At 38.8% G+C, this 16,987-nt stretch overlaps 1 pseudogene across 1 annotated transcript; it reads right to left on the reverse strand.

Moving 5' to 3' along the window:
• Nucleotides 1–1,185: 1,185 nt before the first annotated feature.
• LOC104602536 (uncharacterized) lies at nucleotides 1,186–16,725 on the reverse strand (annotated as a pseudogene). The gene is made up of 5 exons (XR_016082446.1): nucleotides 16,711–16,725; nucleotides 8,444–8,500; nucleotides 8,063–8,179; nucleotides 2,017–2,507; nucleotides 1,186–1,620 (listed from the first exon to the last, which is right to left on the reverse strand). The product of XR_016082446.1 is annotated as an uncharacterized LOC104602536 (transcript).
• Between the last annotated feature and the right edge of the window lie 262 nt (nucleotides 16,726–16,987).

Raw genomic sequence — 16,987 nt, forward strand, 5'->3', positions numbered from 1 at the left:
ACAAATCAAACCTAATTTAATCATTTACCAAAAATGTCTAATTTAATCTCTAAATGAAATAAAAAAGAAAAAAGAAAACCAACCTAAATGGGCTGCAAAAAATGTAGGCATAGTTGCCCCATATTTAGTATGGGTTGGTCATTGACTAATTATCAGTAAAAAAATGTTGATTTGCTGGGACTGATTATTGGTGAATGGAATATATCCAGGACTCATTCATCAGTAGGGTACCATGGAGCAAAGTATCAAGCCCCTAGGAATATTTGTGTCACATGGCCATAGAGCCAAGATATGATGAAGTTATTGTATAAATGTATATTGTGGAAAAGCTGTTTATGGTTAGGTGATTTGATTGGAAATCTCAATTTACTGCACTGTTGTTTGGAGGTCAGCTTACTTTTTTCTGTAGAAATTGTTTATTGTTTGTTCGTTGGTTAGTTAGGATCCTCGATTTCTACTGTCCTGTTTCACTGTTTATTCCCCTCCTGAATCCGAGATATGGAAAAACATTACGGCATGTTTCTCACCGGGGCTGATGGGTGACCATAAAGAAGCTGATGCAATAGCAGAACTTTCGAAAGCCATAGCTTTTACTTTAAGACAGACCTGCAGTACTTCATCTTCGAGCAGCATTCCATGACTCAATAGGTAACTCTGCATCCACTCTTCGGGACTGTGAGGCAGCTCTCTGCCTGGATCCCAGGTCCCAACCACAGACACCTTGACTTGTATAATAGAGCACGATGGTGAACAGAAATAAGTTCAGATTTATGTTGCTCAGGAAAAATGGTATCTCTATTGGCATCCAATCGCTCCCAAAGTTTTTATTGCCACAGGCGAAGGCAAAATTCATAACCTCACACACTTAGTCATGGGATTTCGAAGTTCCAACTTTTGCTTGAGAAAGCATTTGAGTGCTAACCGGTGACAGCAATGAGAAGAGAGGAATACAATGAGAGAGTACGGTAGTATGTATATAGATTATAGACGTATACCTGGGCTTTGAAATTATTGGTTAGTACCAAGTAGTGCAGAGTATTGCTGGCTTGCTGCTGCCCGTTGGACCACTCTGGTGCAGATGGTGCTGTAAACGAAAAGGCCAAGGAAGGAAAAGAGATTTTGTACATGATAAAAAACGGCAAACTGGTGATGAAGTCTGTGGAAAGATCTGGATACACATTAAAATATTAAGAAAACCCTTGTAAATCCGATATACAAATTAATTATACTTAAGGTTGAGAATACAAATACATAAGAACATATGTAACTTCTGTGTTTTGTCTCTGCCTCTTAGAAATGCATCTTTCTGGGAACTTAAAATTTCCCATGTCTCAAGAAAAAATTGCTGTCAGCTAGTGGAAATCCCAATAATGCGATCACAATATGGTATACAATCCCAAGTTGGGTGAATAAGTGATTAAATAACAAATATATACTGGAGAATAAGAAGCTAAACTTATCAAGAATAACATATTCGATGTGCCAATTCAAGAAAGAATGATTTGCACCAAGCACGGAATCTTAAAAGTCCAGCTTGTAGAATGGAGAAGAAAGATTAAATTGTACTCCCGTCTTCCCGCAGTCATGTTCAAATTGTTTCAGTATGTAACAGTAGTTTATCTGAAAAGAAAATCAGGTGTGTCAGAACATTTGAAGGGGGGTGAGTGATTAACAGAAATATATTTTTAAAAAATTGGAAGAAATCCATCTTCCTGCTTATCATAAGGTGGTACACATCCAGGGAATATCATCTTCATGATCCAAAGATGCCGATCGGTCAAAATTGATCCAATCTCCTTTTTCCTTTCTTCTTTCTTTTTTTGGGAAAACCCAGAATATAACAAATTCCCAAGAGTGGTTCAAGCCCAAGATATTGTAGGCGAAAGGAAGGCCATGAATGACATGAGCCCATACTTCAATAGCAGCACATGTGCAGTATATGTACACGAGGACAGTTCCCGACTTCAGCTGTGCTAAATTGGATATAAGGATCTAAATGTAGATTACAATATATACCTCCATGCGGAACAGCTTGGTGGGGACAACACCACCAACTCCTACAGTGCTACAGAAAGACTCTCCAAAACTTTGAAATGAGAAATCTCGAAATGCATTTTCTGTTAATTTAGTGAGATTTCCAGCACACATGAATAGGTGTCCATGGATTCCAGCTTCTCTGAACATCCACAGTGGAAGATTGAAAGATAGGTCAGCAAAGGCAGTAACAGCAAGATCTTGGGGATGAACCTGAACTTTCATTGTCAGATTCGTCAACAATCAGCTTTTTTGGTTCAGTCCAGTCCTCTACACTTGAACCCCGACAATGTTGTTGGCCCCCCTAAGGCGCAGATAGGAGAAGAATGACCACCTAAGAAGAATCTCTCAGGTATAGGGGAAGGCATGTTCATGAATCCGCATCCCCATGGGAAAATAACACTCGCAGAGATTCCAAAGTTAAGCGCTACATTGTAAAAGCCCAATGGGAAAGCATAATGAAGGTCAAACTCCTATCAGATATGAAAGGAAAGCAAGTTCATCAAGTAATACTATATGTTGGAAAGAAAAGGTATGCCTAAAAGTCACGGATCATAGAAAAGGGTAAATTCATCAATACCAATATTAAATTTCAAAACATTTATGTTGTCAGCTCATTTAGCCTAAAGGAACAAATTAGCGATAGAAACATATGTAAAATAAAACCTTAAGAGAAGTTCCCAAGAAATGGTACATTGTAAATGGACAAGGTAAGCCAAAAGACAACTAATCCAGTACAATAAACACTTAAGCATCCAAAATAACTCATTAAGAGCAACCTAAAAGCATTCTTTTTTTTTTTTTTTGGTAATAAACCTAAAAGCCATTCATGTGATCCAAGAAGCATCTCATTCTTCATCTAATCTTTATTTTTATTAGCGGAGTTGCTAACCAATTTTCTTCCAGGGTTGTTAAGCATTCGATCTAACAGTTTCCATGCATCTCCATTGCCCATGATTATACATCCAGAAAAGCCATCACAAAGTCAGATTCCCTTCAGAAGATCATCAGCAGCAGCAGCATCCAAGCCTTATCCCAACTAAGGCTTGGATGATGATGATGATCTACTAAAGGGAATCTGACTTTGATGATGATGATCTTCTGAAGGGAATCTGACTTTGTTATGGCTTTTCTGCATCTTATTCTTCCATTAATAAGATATAGACCTGAATTCTTAAGGCAATATCTTCTTCAATGCCTCCCTCGTTGGCAGACAAACTTAGGTATTGAAATAGATGCTAAAGGATATCCATCATCCACCAATACTTCTGATCATGCCTTTTTTTCAATGAAAACATTTTTATGGAATCATACACATTTACATCTCCTCTTTTTTATGTATCCTTTTAGCACCAAAACCTCCCTCTTTCTCATGGAAATATGACAAGTGTAGGTTGTTGATCATCTTTCAAGTTGGCAATTAACCTGTCTCTCCCCCTCTACCACCCCCGTGTCTATCAACTTTCTTGTTTCTAAATACCAACTATATCATCTCTCCTAATAAAGCAGGATGGGAAAAATGGAGAGGTGCATCCAGAGTTCTATGTGATAGGAAAATATCACTTAGATTAAAAGGAAAGTTCTATAAAATAGTTGCAAGGCCAGCTATGCTATATGGAGCAGAGTGTTAGGCAATCAAGAAACAACATGTCCAAAAAATGAGTATGGAAGAAATGTGTATGCTGGGATGGATGAGTTGAAAAACTAGAAAGCATAGGATCAGTAGGAACTTAGGAGTAGCTCCAATAGGTTATAAAATGAGGTAAGTGTGCAGTGTTCTCAATTATGTGTAGCAAATTAGCAATGACTTGGCCAAAGTCACATGTTTCATTAGATGACCACTCCATCAGAGCAGTTCAATCTGGTTTCTAATTTAGACTGTCAATTGCTAAATTGGTTGGCAGTGTGCAGTGTTCTGGTCAACCAGTCTGACAATCTTAATAGATCTAGATTTTTGAGAATTGTCTAATATGGAACTAAATACTCATAAAATCAGTTATCTTTGGGCCTTTTCTTGAAATTGAAGAAAATGGCGTAGTCAAACCCACAGCCCCAAAGGTTTAGGCTGAAAAGTTGGCCTTCCAGATTGAACCACAAAGAAATATGCTCTAGGAGACCCAATTTTAACCAAGTTTAGGACTGCTATAGGATTCTCACAAGAACCTAACACATATTTTTCCTTTAACTGAAGATATGACCATAGAATATAATGGAGGAATTGGAGATCTACGATCAAGTCCACTTAGGTGGAATGGCACAGATCTTGATGATTTTCTAACAAGGAAAAAGAATTGTGTATATTTGAGATAGGCACTGCAATCTATCATCCCCTCTTTAATGAAGTCTATAAATTACCTGTTCAAATTATTATAAAAGAAAAAGAAAATGAAGGTTTACAAATCCTGTGCAGCTTTCTTCCCTTTTTTGAGTGAGGCTATTATATTTATTTATGAAACTTCACCATACCTACCTTGGATTTATCAGATTCCAAATCCAATGGGTTAGGGTTAGAAAAATGATCCGATTCCAATTCATTTTCCCTTGTTTTATTTCTTTTTCTGATTAGTAAATTGAAAACTTTATTGATGAGATATAAATCAGAAATAACATACAACAATATATTATACATAATCCACAGCATATATTGTTGAAGCTAGCCCAATGCTACTCCACCATAATCCCCTGATAGGACAAGAAATTACATATTAATCTAAAGGATATCCATCCCACTTCACATTTTCTCTATTTGCTCCACAGGCCAATGAATCCACAATGTAGCTGCCGGACTTTGGGATCCATAAGACCTCAACCTGCAAACAAATAGCGAGGAACCTAACCTCCCTTACTTGGTGTCTGAGACTCCACGGTCCCATTCTTCACACATCCACCATCCGATAATAGTTCTGGAATCCTTTTTGCTAATCAAGTTACAGAGACCAGGTACAATTGCAATTCTCATACCATGAAGGGCAGAAAATAGCTCTGCTTTTATAGAGTTTCCTGCAGCTGGTGGATCTGAGAATGGAAAGACAATATTGCTTCTGTGCTCCCAAAAAACACCCCAAATTTTCCCATGCTTTCTTTCTTCTTATTTATTCTTTTAGAAAAAACCATGAGTTAAGGATTTCACATCAAGCTCAAACTAAATACAGATGAAATTAGAAAACTCTCAAGATTGTATGCAGCACTAAGACTGCAAAACTTTTGTTCTCTATCATACAGCAACTTTTTGACTATGAATCCTATCATTATAAAAGTGCATTTTTTTCAAAGCTCTCCACTGACAACCATAAGTGATGTTTTCTTAAAAGTAATCAATTCAAAGTTTTGGTAATTAAAAGAAATGCCTGAAATACTCTTAAGAACTTGAAATACAAAGACACTTCATATCCTGCAGTGACTATTAGTCTATTAAGATGTATTTAGAAATGAAACTTCTCTTCCTATTTAGTTCAATGAAACTGCAGAAGACTTGTGGTAAATCTCTAACAAGAAGAATAGTAATGAAAAGGAATTGAAGCAAACAATAATGGTTGTTTAGACGAATTCATTCTAATATTAAAATTCCAATAAACAATTTACCAAAAAATGATGGGGGAAATTTTAAGCATGTATATGAGATGGTAACAAATATTGAAGTTTTAAGAAATATAAAATAACTTTCTAACCCAAAGTTATATGATCTAAATAAACTATTATAACAAGACAATGCTAAAATTTAGCAAACACAAATAAACTAGGGTGATTTTAAAATTCAGAAAATTTACTATGATGAGCAAACAAAATTTTATGTGAAATATTTATGGCAAATTACCAATATAGCACTATGATAGAAAAGAAAATGATCAAATTATTCTCCAGGAATCAGTTAAGCAATAAAAAATTTGCAGTTTTTAAGTAATATGATAAGCATATGGTTACATCTTTACATAAGTCTGTGGAAATCTAGATTGCATGCACTCATTGATGTTCTGATTATCATCCCATCTAAATTATCCCTTTAAAGTTTATCTGACTACAAAATCTGAAGAAGAAGATTCTTCTATAAGATGATACTCTTAATAATATGCACAATCACCAACTTAACTGAACTTTCAATTAGCCTGATCAACAATTTAAAACTTGTAGAAACTAAAGTTCTACTGAATCCCACTTCACTAAATGAATTTTACCAAACAACATCAAGAACTGCCCCCATCAGACCCAAGAAACAGTTCAGGACTACAGATAATTAGATGTAGATCACTTTGATCCATCAAATAAACAGATGCATTCAAAGTGTTAATATCAGTTACCAGAGGCAAGCATTTACAGTGTACACTACAGTTGTGCACATTTACAAGGCCTATCTGAAAAACAAAGGTTGTCCTTGTTAAGCTATTGGGTCTTGGCCTTAGTCCTTCTATTTATAGTTTGCTTTTTATATTTATGGACCCAAGTTATTATGGGCCTTAATTGTTGTTTGAAGTACCTTTAGTGCAGCTGCCCTATTATGGGCATCATTGTAATTATTCCCTAATTATGATTAGAATTAATAAAGGAAGTTTAGAGGGGGCTGATAGAAGGTTCAATTATCTCCCAAAACCCTATTCTCTTCCTTTATCTCTTATCTATTGATCTGAACTCGTCTTTCCAACTTTCTTTTTGCTTTTTCTTTGATTGAACACTAGTTTATTGCTGTTCTGATTTCCATCTATCCTTAAAAAAAAAAAAAGAGAGAGATAAAGAACAGATTTTACAACAGAAGCCTGCCATGCATAGTATCAAGTATGGAAGAAAAGTTCCAGTAATGAAGAACTAGACAGTAGTTATTTGCGCATACCCTAATTTTGATTAGCAGGGATCTGTCCTACTTAAGTAAGGGCACCAAAAAAGAATAACAGTAAAAAAAAACATACTACCAAAGTAGAAACCAAGGCATATCCTCTCGTTGGCCTCAATGGCCAATCCCTCATTTCAAGTTTAAAAGTGTATTTCAGGGATGAGAGTAGACTATGTCGAAGGTGATTCCTTAAGGTATGCCATGTAAGATTGTAAACCAGGTCATGATGCCTAGAAGAAATTAAACCAACAGATAAGCCCAATGATGGATCTTTGTAAAAGGAGGACTTCAACCAATCCTGGGAAAGTAGAGATATGCAAGCCACAAGAGGGATTATTAATCCTTTGAATCTGGGCAAGGACAAGCCAGAACTTAACTTCTGATGTTTGGTCCCACCCATATGCCCAGGAACCATCCCAAATGTCCCCATACCCAAACAAGTTTTTCAATTTGAGTGATCCTTCAAGTGACCAAGACCTAGCCTACAAAAGCATGTTTGCAACTTCAAAAACCATATGAAGATAATTTGATAATATATTTATAACCATTTTAAGTATAAAATCCAAAGAATGTAATAGAAAGAGAAATCTACAAGAAAATTCGCCATGTTCTTAAACATAAAAAAATTGAATGGTCCATTTCTACCCATATGAATTAATGTATGTTTTAATAAATTTGTATAATATGGTTATCTATGCATTCACAAATATGTACATCTGCATACATATCCACATGTTTGCTCATGTATGCTGAAATGCATATCTATATCTTGTATATGACTGCAAGGCGAGATTTCGCTGTAGCATTTTAATCGAATATAAGTATTAGTATGTAAACTAGATGTTCACATCTAGAATTAAACAACAATGACTCTATATCAGATTCTCAGTTATTCAAACATGCACACTTGGGCAATTAGCAGAGAATGACTATGCACATTTCACGTAGGTTTACACATCTCCCAAGAACTACAGAAATAGAGGAGCACAAAATGTACATTACCTGCTTTCCTTGGTTTAACAAGTGAAAGAAAAATATGTCCCTTAGAAGAAGAAAATATTGTGAAGGAAGATCAATCAACATCAGTGGCCCAATGATTTACAGACTGAGATATAATTCAAATCAAGCAAACAGTAGAGTCCATTCAAAAGTTTGCAAGATTGTTTTCTACTATGTTCATATGAGATCTCTGTGTAAGAAAAAAACCTGCAGAAAGCAAATCTCCTCTTCTTTTCTTGGTATTTGGCAAAAGGCAGTTTTCCCTTTTTTGTTGGGGGACGTGTGGCACCATGATAAGCTTTTCTTCCTTCTATAAGATGCAACCTAACTAGCATTTTCATCATGCAAGACAAAATTCAGTGAACAAACAACGGTTACAACATCATAATCCCCCGCCCAAACATACAACAATCTAATTTCCATAGCGATCGGCCACACATTCATAGAAAACTGGACAACCGACTCCAAGTTGTAACAGCAAATTCTTGCGACACCAAAGACGAAAACCCCAGCACGAAGCAACAGTTTAGCCCCCCAAAAAAATGAAAATTCAGAAATGGGGGAATAAGAAAACAATAATAGCAGTACCTCAGGCTTGGAAAAGATTCCGATATATCCAATGAGGGGATTTTTGGCCTCCACGACCTCGACAATGATATTAGCAGTATGGGGTAGCTCGGGGGTTCCAAGTCAAGAGAAATGGTGACGGAATCGAATATTTCAAGCCTCTGAAGGCCTGTATTGACAATGCCAGCAGCTTGGAGGAGCTCTTGCATGGAGGTTGCATTCTTGAGTACCTCAACTTCAGCTTCGATAAGAAAATCCTTGGCCTTGGCATTGCCCTTGATCACGACGTCATGAACTCGAAGGGTCACTCGTTCTCTTGACAAGCGATGGAGCAGCTTGTTTAATTTCTTTCTTTCTGAATGTAACCTTCATTCAGTGCTTGATTCTTCTTCCTCCTCTTCTTCGAATACGCTTCATGCGCATCGAAAAAAATTAAGCATAAATACATTATAAATAGTTTAATAAATCATAAAAATACATCAATATAAAACCGTATATATATATATATGAAATTAATATATTTTAATATTTTTAAAAAAATATATATATATACTATAGTGAATTATAACTTTATTAAAAATCATATACTTAACTATATATTATAAATTATAATTATTAAGTTTTAATATTTTATGGGATGGAAAAACCCATATCTCCTATTCAACCATAAAATATGCATTGGCACAACTACTATATGAAAATATAATTAATAATTATTTATTATTTTAAAAATTATAAAAAATAAATAAACATTTATAATATATTCAAAAATAGTTATTAAAGAAGAAATTTCAATTGCTTTGTGGATATGATAGATCATCCATAGAATTATAATATATTCAACCATTGTGATCAAATAATAAAATATAATTATTTATTTATTTTTTAATTCTAAAAACATAAAAATAAAAATAAATAATTATTAAAGAAGAAGTTTCAATAGTTCTGTGGATATGATAGATCATCCATGGAATTATAATATATTCAATTGTTGTGATCAAATGATAAAATATAATTAATTATTATTTAATTTTTAATTCTAAAAATATAAAAAATCAAAAAAAATATTAAGGAAGAAATTTCAATTGCTCTATTCATATGATAGATAAATCCATAGATCTAAAACATATTGAGTCTTTATAGGGACAGAAAAAATTATATTTTTCAAATTTTTTGTTAATTTATATTTTTCCCAAATATCTTTATGAAATTTTCATAAATCTACTGATAACACAAAAAAAGGGAAAATTCACCTATTGTTAATAGATGTTAATCAGTCGTTAAGTAACACTTTAAAAAAAGACACAAATGTCATTCGAGTGTCATCTAATTTTCTTTATCAACTATCCAAACATTGACAAAAAAGATTAATAGTCTCAAATCCTTGCCTCTTCCATTCAAGAAAGTTGGGGTTACCAAAATACCCACTCAAGTGTAACCCCAACTTTCTTGAATGAAAAAAGCAAGGATTTGGGATTATTAATTTTTTTTGTCAATGTTTAGATGATTGATAAAGAAAATTAAATGACACTAGAAGGGCATTTGTGTCCTTTTCAAATGTCACCTAATGGCATATTAACTGCTACAGTTACTGGATTGTCACGCTTTGAAAGTTTAGGTACTGAATTGTCGCATTTTAAAGTTCGGGGACCAAAGTGGTATTAGACACAAAGTACAAGGTACTAATCGGGAATTTTCGATCCTTGCTATTAATGGGGTTGTATTATTGTTTTTGAAAATAGGTTTGTTAATGGGGTTTCCAATCCTTGTCGTTCACCATTACAGTTTGCCAGCATTTCAGTCCAACACCAGAGTGGCCATTTGAATAGACGAACATGGCAAGTAAATTTTGAAAATAAAGAAACCTAATATCGTGTTTTCTTTTTGCAAAAAAAAAAATAGTATCTTTTTGCAATCACATTCTCTCCCAGTTGACTGTAATCTTACCTGACACGCTTTGTTGACATGTTAGCATTTGAATGGAATCGAAGGGTGTTAGGATTAGAGTCTTGGGCCCACGTGCAATTTAGCCCCATTGCCTACTTGCAGTTTGGTTGGTTAACTAGGTTGTTACACCGCAACCGACCATTTTTGTAATTATAAATAGGGAAAATTCCCAACCAGTACCCTGTACTTTGGCTCGAATGACAATTTGGTCACCGATCATTAAAATGCGACAATCCAGTATCCAAACTTTCAAAATTTGACAATCCAGTACTTGTAGTTAACCAGTCCGTTAATCGATTGTTAAGTGACATTTGAAAAGTCAAAAATACCCTTCGAATGTCATCTAATTCTCTTTATCAATCATCCAAACGTTGACAAAAAACTGAACAATCCCAAATCCTAGCCTCTTCTATTAAAAAAAGTTGGTGACTATTTAGAAGAATTTAGAATTTGGGATTGTTCATTTTATTGTCAATGTTTAGATGGTTGATAAAGAGAATTAGATGACATTCTTAGGGCACTTTTGACTTTTCAAATGTCACTTAACAATTGATTAACGAACTGATTAACTACAAGTACTGGATTATCACATTTTGAAAGTTCAAATACTGGATTGTCAGAAAGTTCATGTACTGAATTGTTGCATTTTAAAATTTGAGGACCAAATTATCACTCGAACCAAAATACAAGGTTATTGATCAAGAAGTTTCCCTATTTATAATTATAAAGATGGTCGATTGCAGTGTAACAACCCACCTAACCGACCAGACTGCAAGTGGGTCACGGGGCTAAACTGCACGTGGGCCCAAGACTTTAATCCTGACGGGTTCGCATCCTCTGTCCAGGAGTATCCACGACACCACTTCATTCCAAACTCAAAACTAACGGAGTCAAGGACTTAACGACAATCGGAACTCATAACTTATCAAATTTTGTTAACCCGCTCAAATCTCAAAAAGTACATCTCCTTCCTCTTCCGCCCCCCCCCCAACCACGGTACATTTGTAGCCGGCTTTCAAGTCTGAATTGCCGTTCCATCTCAAGCCCCCACTCTCTCTGTTCCTCCTTTTCCTTCCCCCCCCTCTCTCTCCAGAAACTTTGCTTCTTTATTCTTCCCTCTCGTCTCTCATCCCTGACATTTCAAACATGCTTTAGTCGTAGGGCTGCTTCCTTGGAGTTGAGTCGTAATTGAACAAAGCAGTTTGAGGTCCCACGAGCTTTTTCTAGAAGTTTATTCTCAGAACAAATGAATTGTCTACTCTGACCAAAGTCTTTGGCGGTGGTTCTGTTTTTTGGTTTTCTTATGTCCCTCACTCGGCCTTATACCCTGCGCAAGCTCTCTCCTACAATGAACCACCTAATCTAGAGCACAACTAAGTCCTGTTGGCGATGCGTGTGAAAACAAATTACAAAACAAGTGGTATTTGATGAGGGCGGATTTGACCCTCCAATGATATTGTAACACATGACATTTCGGAATAACTAGGTGATACCCGGAACTACTTTGGCAATAACTTGCCTTAGCCAAGTTGATGGTGTCTCACCTGGTGGCCTGGCTCTAGCGTGAATTGGCAGCCTGGCACAAGCATGAGCTGGCAGCTTGGCCTTGGCGCGACTTGACATTGGCGCAAACTAGCAGCCTGGCACAGGGACGAGCTGGCAGCCTGGCACTGGCACGACCTGGTAGCCTGGTCCTGACGTGACCTGGCGGCTTGGCCCTGGCATGACCTGGCGGCCTGGCCCTGGCGCGACCTGGCAGCCTTGCCCTGGCGCGACCTGGCGGACTGGCCCAGGTGCTAACCTGGCGACATGCGAGACGTGCTCGACGACAAATTCGGCATGCATATCCGAACACTCCCACGATCCTTGGAAGTTGGCCCACGTGCCGAACAATCCGGAGGGTGGTCAACATGCATGGCGGTTGCCTTAGGGAATCTCGGACCACTTAGACGACTTCTCGGAAATTTCGGATATGGTGCATGAAACCCACGCCAAACAATGCCTATATAAAGGCACCAACCCCAATGACATGAGGGGGGCAAGTAAGCAAATTCTAACTCTCATACTTTGTGATTTTTAGCTCGCAGTCTACTATGATAGTACTGACTTAAGCATCGGAGCGACCTCGCCGGGTAAGCCACCCCAGGTCCTCTGACATTTGGTTCCTTGCAGGTCTGTAAAGAGCAACGAAGCTCATCAATCCAGTTCACCACTTGGTCAGCCCGACACTTCACAGGCAGCTCGCCACCTGGTCAGCTCGGCATTATAGTCAGCTTGCCACCTAACCTGCCCAGTTCGACTCAGCTCGGCAGCTAAAGCTCTCCACTTCGGCCTGAGTCATCGACCACTTAGAAGCAGACCAAATGACGAGGTACTTAGCCAAAAAATCGATGCATCAATAAAAATCAATTCATCAGTATCTACCCCAAAATCAGTCATGAATGGCAGCCTTTCTCTGTAGAAAAACGACATGGCAGGATGTAGGAAACCAGCAAAATTGATCCAGTTGAGTGGGAATCAAGTTCACTTATCAGAGTAAAGGGATGAATTCGAAACAGTCAATTACTCGGCAAGTTCTAACCAGTTTTCTTCCAAGTTTTTTCACTGGAGTCAACAACATCTTAACTATCTTTAATTAACTCGTTTTAAGCAATAATTAGGAGTTGACACTTGATGACAAGCAATTTATCTATGCGGTTGGTGAATGTCTGGGCATGACACGGCCAGTCAAGTAGCCGATGAGGCTCATCAGTCATCACAAGGAAAATAAAATACCCATTTGGAAAATTTTATTTATCCAAACAGGTGGTGGAAGACTGAAACCCAGAAGGAGAAGCCACTCAGTCACGACCATCTTCAGTGAGCTAGTGCATAACACCTGCTTTGTTTGTCACTTAGAGAAAGTAGCAGAGATCACCAAAGTGTCAAGTTCGACTGTGACTTTTACTTTGCACAATTGATTGTGACCAGGAAAAATGAAAAGAAAAAAGAGAATGGGAAAAGGAGAGCAGGCCGGCCTCTCAGGGTTTCCGTTTTCAAGTGGGAAATGTAGGCAATCCCTTAAAAAAATTCAAAGATGAAGAGTTGTTCTGATCTCTTCCGATGGTTGTAGCTGGGAAGAAGAAAGAAGCTTGAGAGAGAGGGTCAAGCAGTTGAAAAAAGCCTCCATCGACCAGTTGGTAGTAGTGGTCTCTAGTGGCGGAACCAGAGGAGAGAGAGAGAGAGGTTTGAGATGGAATGAATATGTTTGGAGAACCTGGGCGGGCAAGGCAAGATATTAGAAGTTTAGAACAACTAAACAAACGAGATTTATTTATTTATTTATTTATTTTTGTTGACGCTAAAGCCTGACTCCGTGAGTCCAGATTTAGTGGACCCTTAGGTTTACGGGAAGGGTGAACCCACCAATTAGAAATGAACATGTCAGCAACACTTAGTTAACAGGAGTTTGCATGTTAACCGAAGGAATCCGGTTGAACTGGACACAAAAAGGACAAAGACCCCTTTTTGTTTGCCTTTCGTTGAAGTCTACCGTTATAATATTTTTTAATCCCCATATTACCCTTATAATAATTATTTGAACAATTGGAAGAAAACACTGTTCATCTTTACTGATGGCACCCTCCTCCTTGACATAAGTGACAATCCGATGTCAACCCATATTACCCTTGTAATAATTACTGGTCGAACTAGAGAAAAAGAAAAAACATAACACAATAGAAATACAGGTAGAAGTTAGCCAAATCCCATATAATCTCACATACATCCCTCCCGAGATGAGAGAACATCATCTAAGAATACATCTAGAAGCATACTCACTCATTGCCATTGCCGCACCATAACCCCACCGATGATATCGTTACCTCTACCGTTGTTGTTGCCAAATCTAGGTATCTCGGAACCACTACCAGGACCGAAGAAATCGTCCATCCCATTGTTGTTGCTTCCACTGTTGGTAAATTGGATCATTGTAATTTTGGAGGAAAAGCTCTGAAGCGTGTCTAAAAATACTGTCTTTAGAACGTTATTTGCCCCCACTTAGTTTTATTGAGTTTGAGGTTGGGTTACAAGCAAATCCGTTCACAGGATACAACAGAGCCTTGGGCGAGAATATGCAACCAACAAAGTTGAAGAAACCTTCTGTGAGACAGACTCAGAGAGAGAGAGAGAGAGAAAGTAGATTTTGAAAATGTGTGTTTTTGAAGTATGATTCATGCTCCTTAAATAGTTTATGAAGAGGTATGAAGAAAACACACAACGATCGAATTGTGCCTCTTGATCACACCCGATCGAATTGTGACCATTAATCTCATCAACGGTAATCAACAGTCAACATTGCACCAAAACCAAAGCCGCCCTTTGCGAGCCACACGGGTGCGAGCAAAGTGCGCCTCTCATTGCGCCGTTGCACGGTATCAAACCCCATACTCTCTACTATTTCTAAGAAGTGTAAATCAATTCCTATTAAAATACTGAAAAAAAAAAAGTTTATAATTTTCCAATGTGGGACAAGTTCAAAACTGAATTTTCTAAGAAAAAAGCTAATTTTCAATCTAATGTGCAGGTGCAATTTCTTGTGTAATAGACTAATCAAACCCATTGGATTTAATCTCTTATGAGATTAAAATCCAAAATCCACCACCCTTGTGATTGTTGGTGTAGCCCTTTCCTCTGGCGTTCGTTAGCTCAGCATGGAGAGTCCCACCGGATTCAGGGTGAACAACGGCGGAGAGGGTGGCGGTGGCCAGCAAAACCGCTAGGAAAAAAGCGGGTATGGTTTTCATGTCTGGTATGTGATGTGATGAAGAGACGAGAGGGAGAGGGAGAGAGAGAGAGAGTGTGTGAAAGTGAAGAGGAAAAGAGAAGGGACGGAGGGACCTCACTGCAAATTGGCGTCCGTGAATGTAAAATTTACCGGCGGCCGCAAGAAATCAACCGCTGTCCCGGTCAAGTTCATGGTTCATACAGAGTACAGATTCGCTCTGATGGGTCCGCGCTCTCACAATGTCGCTTCCTCGTCTTTAGAGGAGATATGAAGGAATGAAGTGCTTTACCTCCACAATTTAAAACCCCTAACATCTTCGGATGTGGCGTGACCGGTCGAACCTCATTCGGAGCCTTCCCCGGAGATGTGGCATGGCCGGTCGAACCTCATTCGGAGCCTTCCCCGGAGACGGGCTGGCCTGACACATCCGTGATAGTCTGATGAGTGACGCCACCACCATCAAGATGCAGTGGTAGATGCCCTCAATTTTCTGGCTACTATGCTCATCATCGTTGCCGTAACCGATAAAAGAAGAAAAAAAGAAGTAGAAGCGATATCTGCACTAATAACTTTGAGAGAAAGTTCCTCTGCTCGCTTCAGAACATTTTTCTTGAGTTTCTTTAGACTCTTCCTTAAGGACAGTAAATCATCGCAGTGTTCAATATCGCATCTGATGTCGTTTGCGCAAGTAAGTTGCCGATGATCTTCTCACTGGCCAGGGTTAGGCTCGTAGGCTTGGATATGGGAGAATGGGAGGGAGAGTTCAAATCGTTCAAAACAAAGTTTTCCATTTTTTGCCTTTTAACGTCGGGACGGATAGAAGTTAAGTCCGTTATATTAAAGGAGTTGACGTGCACGCCTCCTATTGGAGGGTTCACGGGCTCCGTGAATCTAAGGGTCCACTGAATCTGAACTTGGACTCCGTTGACTCTAAGCTCCAAGTGAAGGGATATGTTCAAATTCTCTTGGGTGGAACAGAAAATTTTCGGTCCCTTCGGGACAGACAATCCGGACTCAATCCTAACACCCTTCGATTCCATTCAAATGCCGACACGTCAATAAGATTACATTCAAATGCAGCGTCTTGACAAATAGATAGCTCGAGCTCGCCTCAGGCAGTTCGCTAGAGGCATTTCGCCACAAGCAGCTCGCCATAGGTAGTTCGCCACATGCAGTTCGTCACAAGCAGCTCGCCACCATGCAACACACAGGCAGCTCACCATCTTGTAGCCTGGCACCTCAGAACAACTAGGTGACATCCGGGACCACTTTGGCAACTACTTGCCTTTGCTAAGTTGATGGTGTTCCACCAAGCGTGGCCTGGCACAGGCGCGACCTAGTGGCCTAGCCCTGGTGCAACCTGGTCCTGGCACGAGCTGGCAGCCTAGCCCTGGCGCGAGTTGGCAGCCTGGCCCTGGCGCAACCTGGCCCTAGCACGAGCTGGCAGCCTGGCCCTGGCGCAACCTGGCCCTGGCACGAGCTGGCGGCCTGGCCCAGGTGTGACTTGGCAGCCTGGCCCAGGCACCGACCTGGTGGCTTGACATAGGCGCCAACCTGACAACCTCGAGGAACATACCTTTGTACCCCACATTTTGCGGGATTGTGACTTGTAACGGCTATATTAGCTCACCCACTGCCCGAGTCAGGCGAAAATGGGCAACCTTACCAGTTGGTGGCTTTATCCCCACCTAACACGAAATCATGTCCCATCACAGCGGAAACCTAGGAACTGTTCCACCTAACCCACGAGGACTCCAGTATATAAAGACCTCACCCCCCAGGGGCAAAGGGATGCGAAAAAAAGGAGATGGTAAGCCCTGCTCTCTAGCTCTCTCATTCTCTTATATTATTTT

Source organism: Nelumbo nucifera, chromosome 2 (genome assembly GCF_055504915.1).
Source record: "Nelumbo nucifera cultivar China Antique chromosome 2, China Antique-T2T, whole genome shotgun sequence".
NCBI lineage: Eukaryota > Viridiplantae > Streptophyta > Magnoliopsida > Proteales > Nelumbonaceae > Nelumbo > Nelumbo nucifera.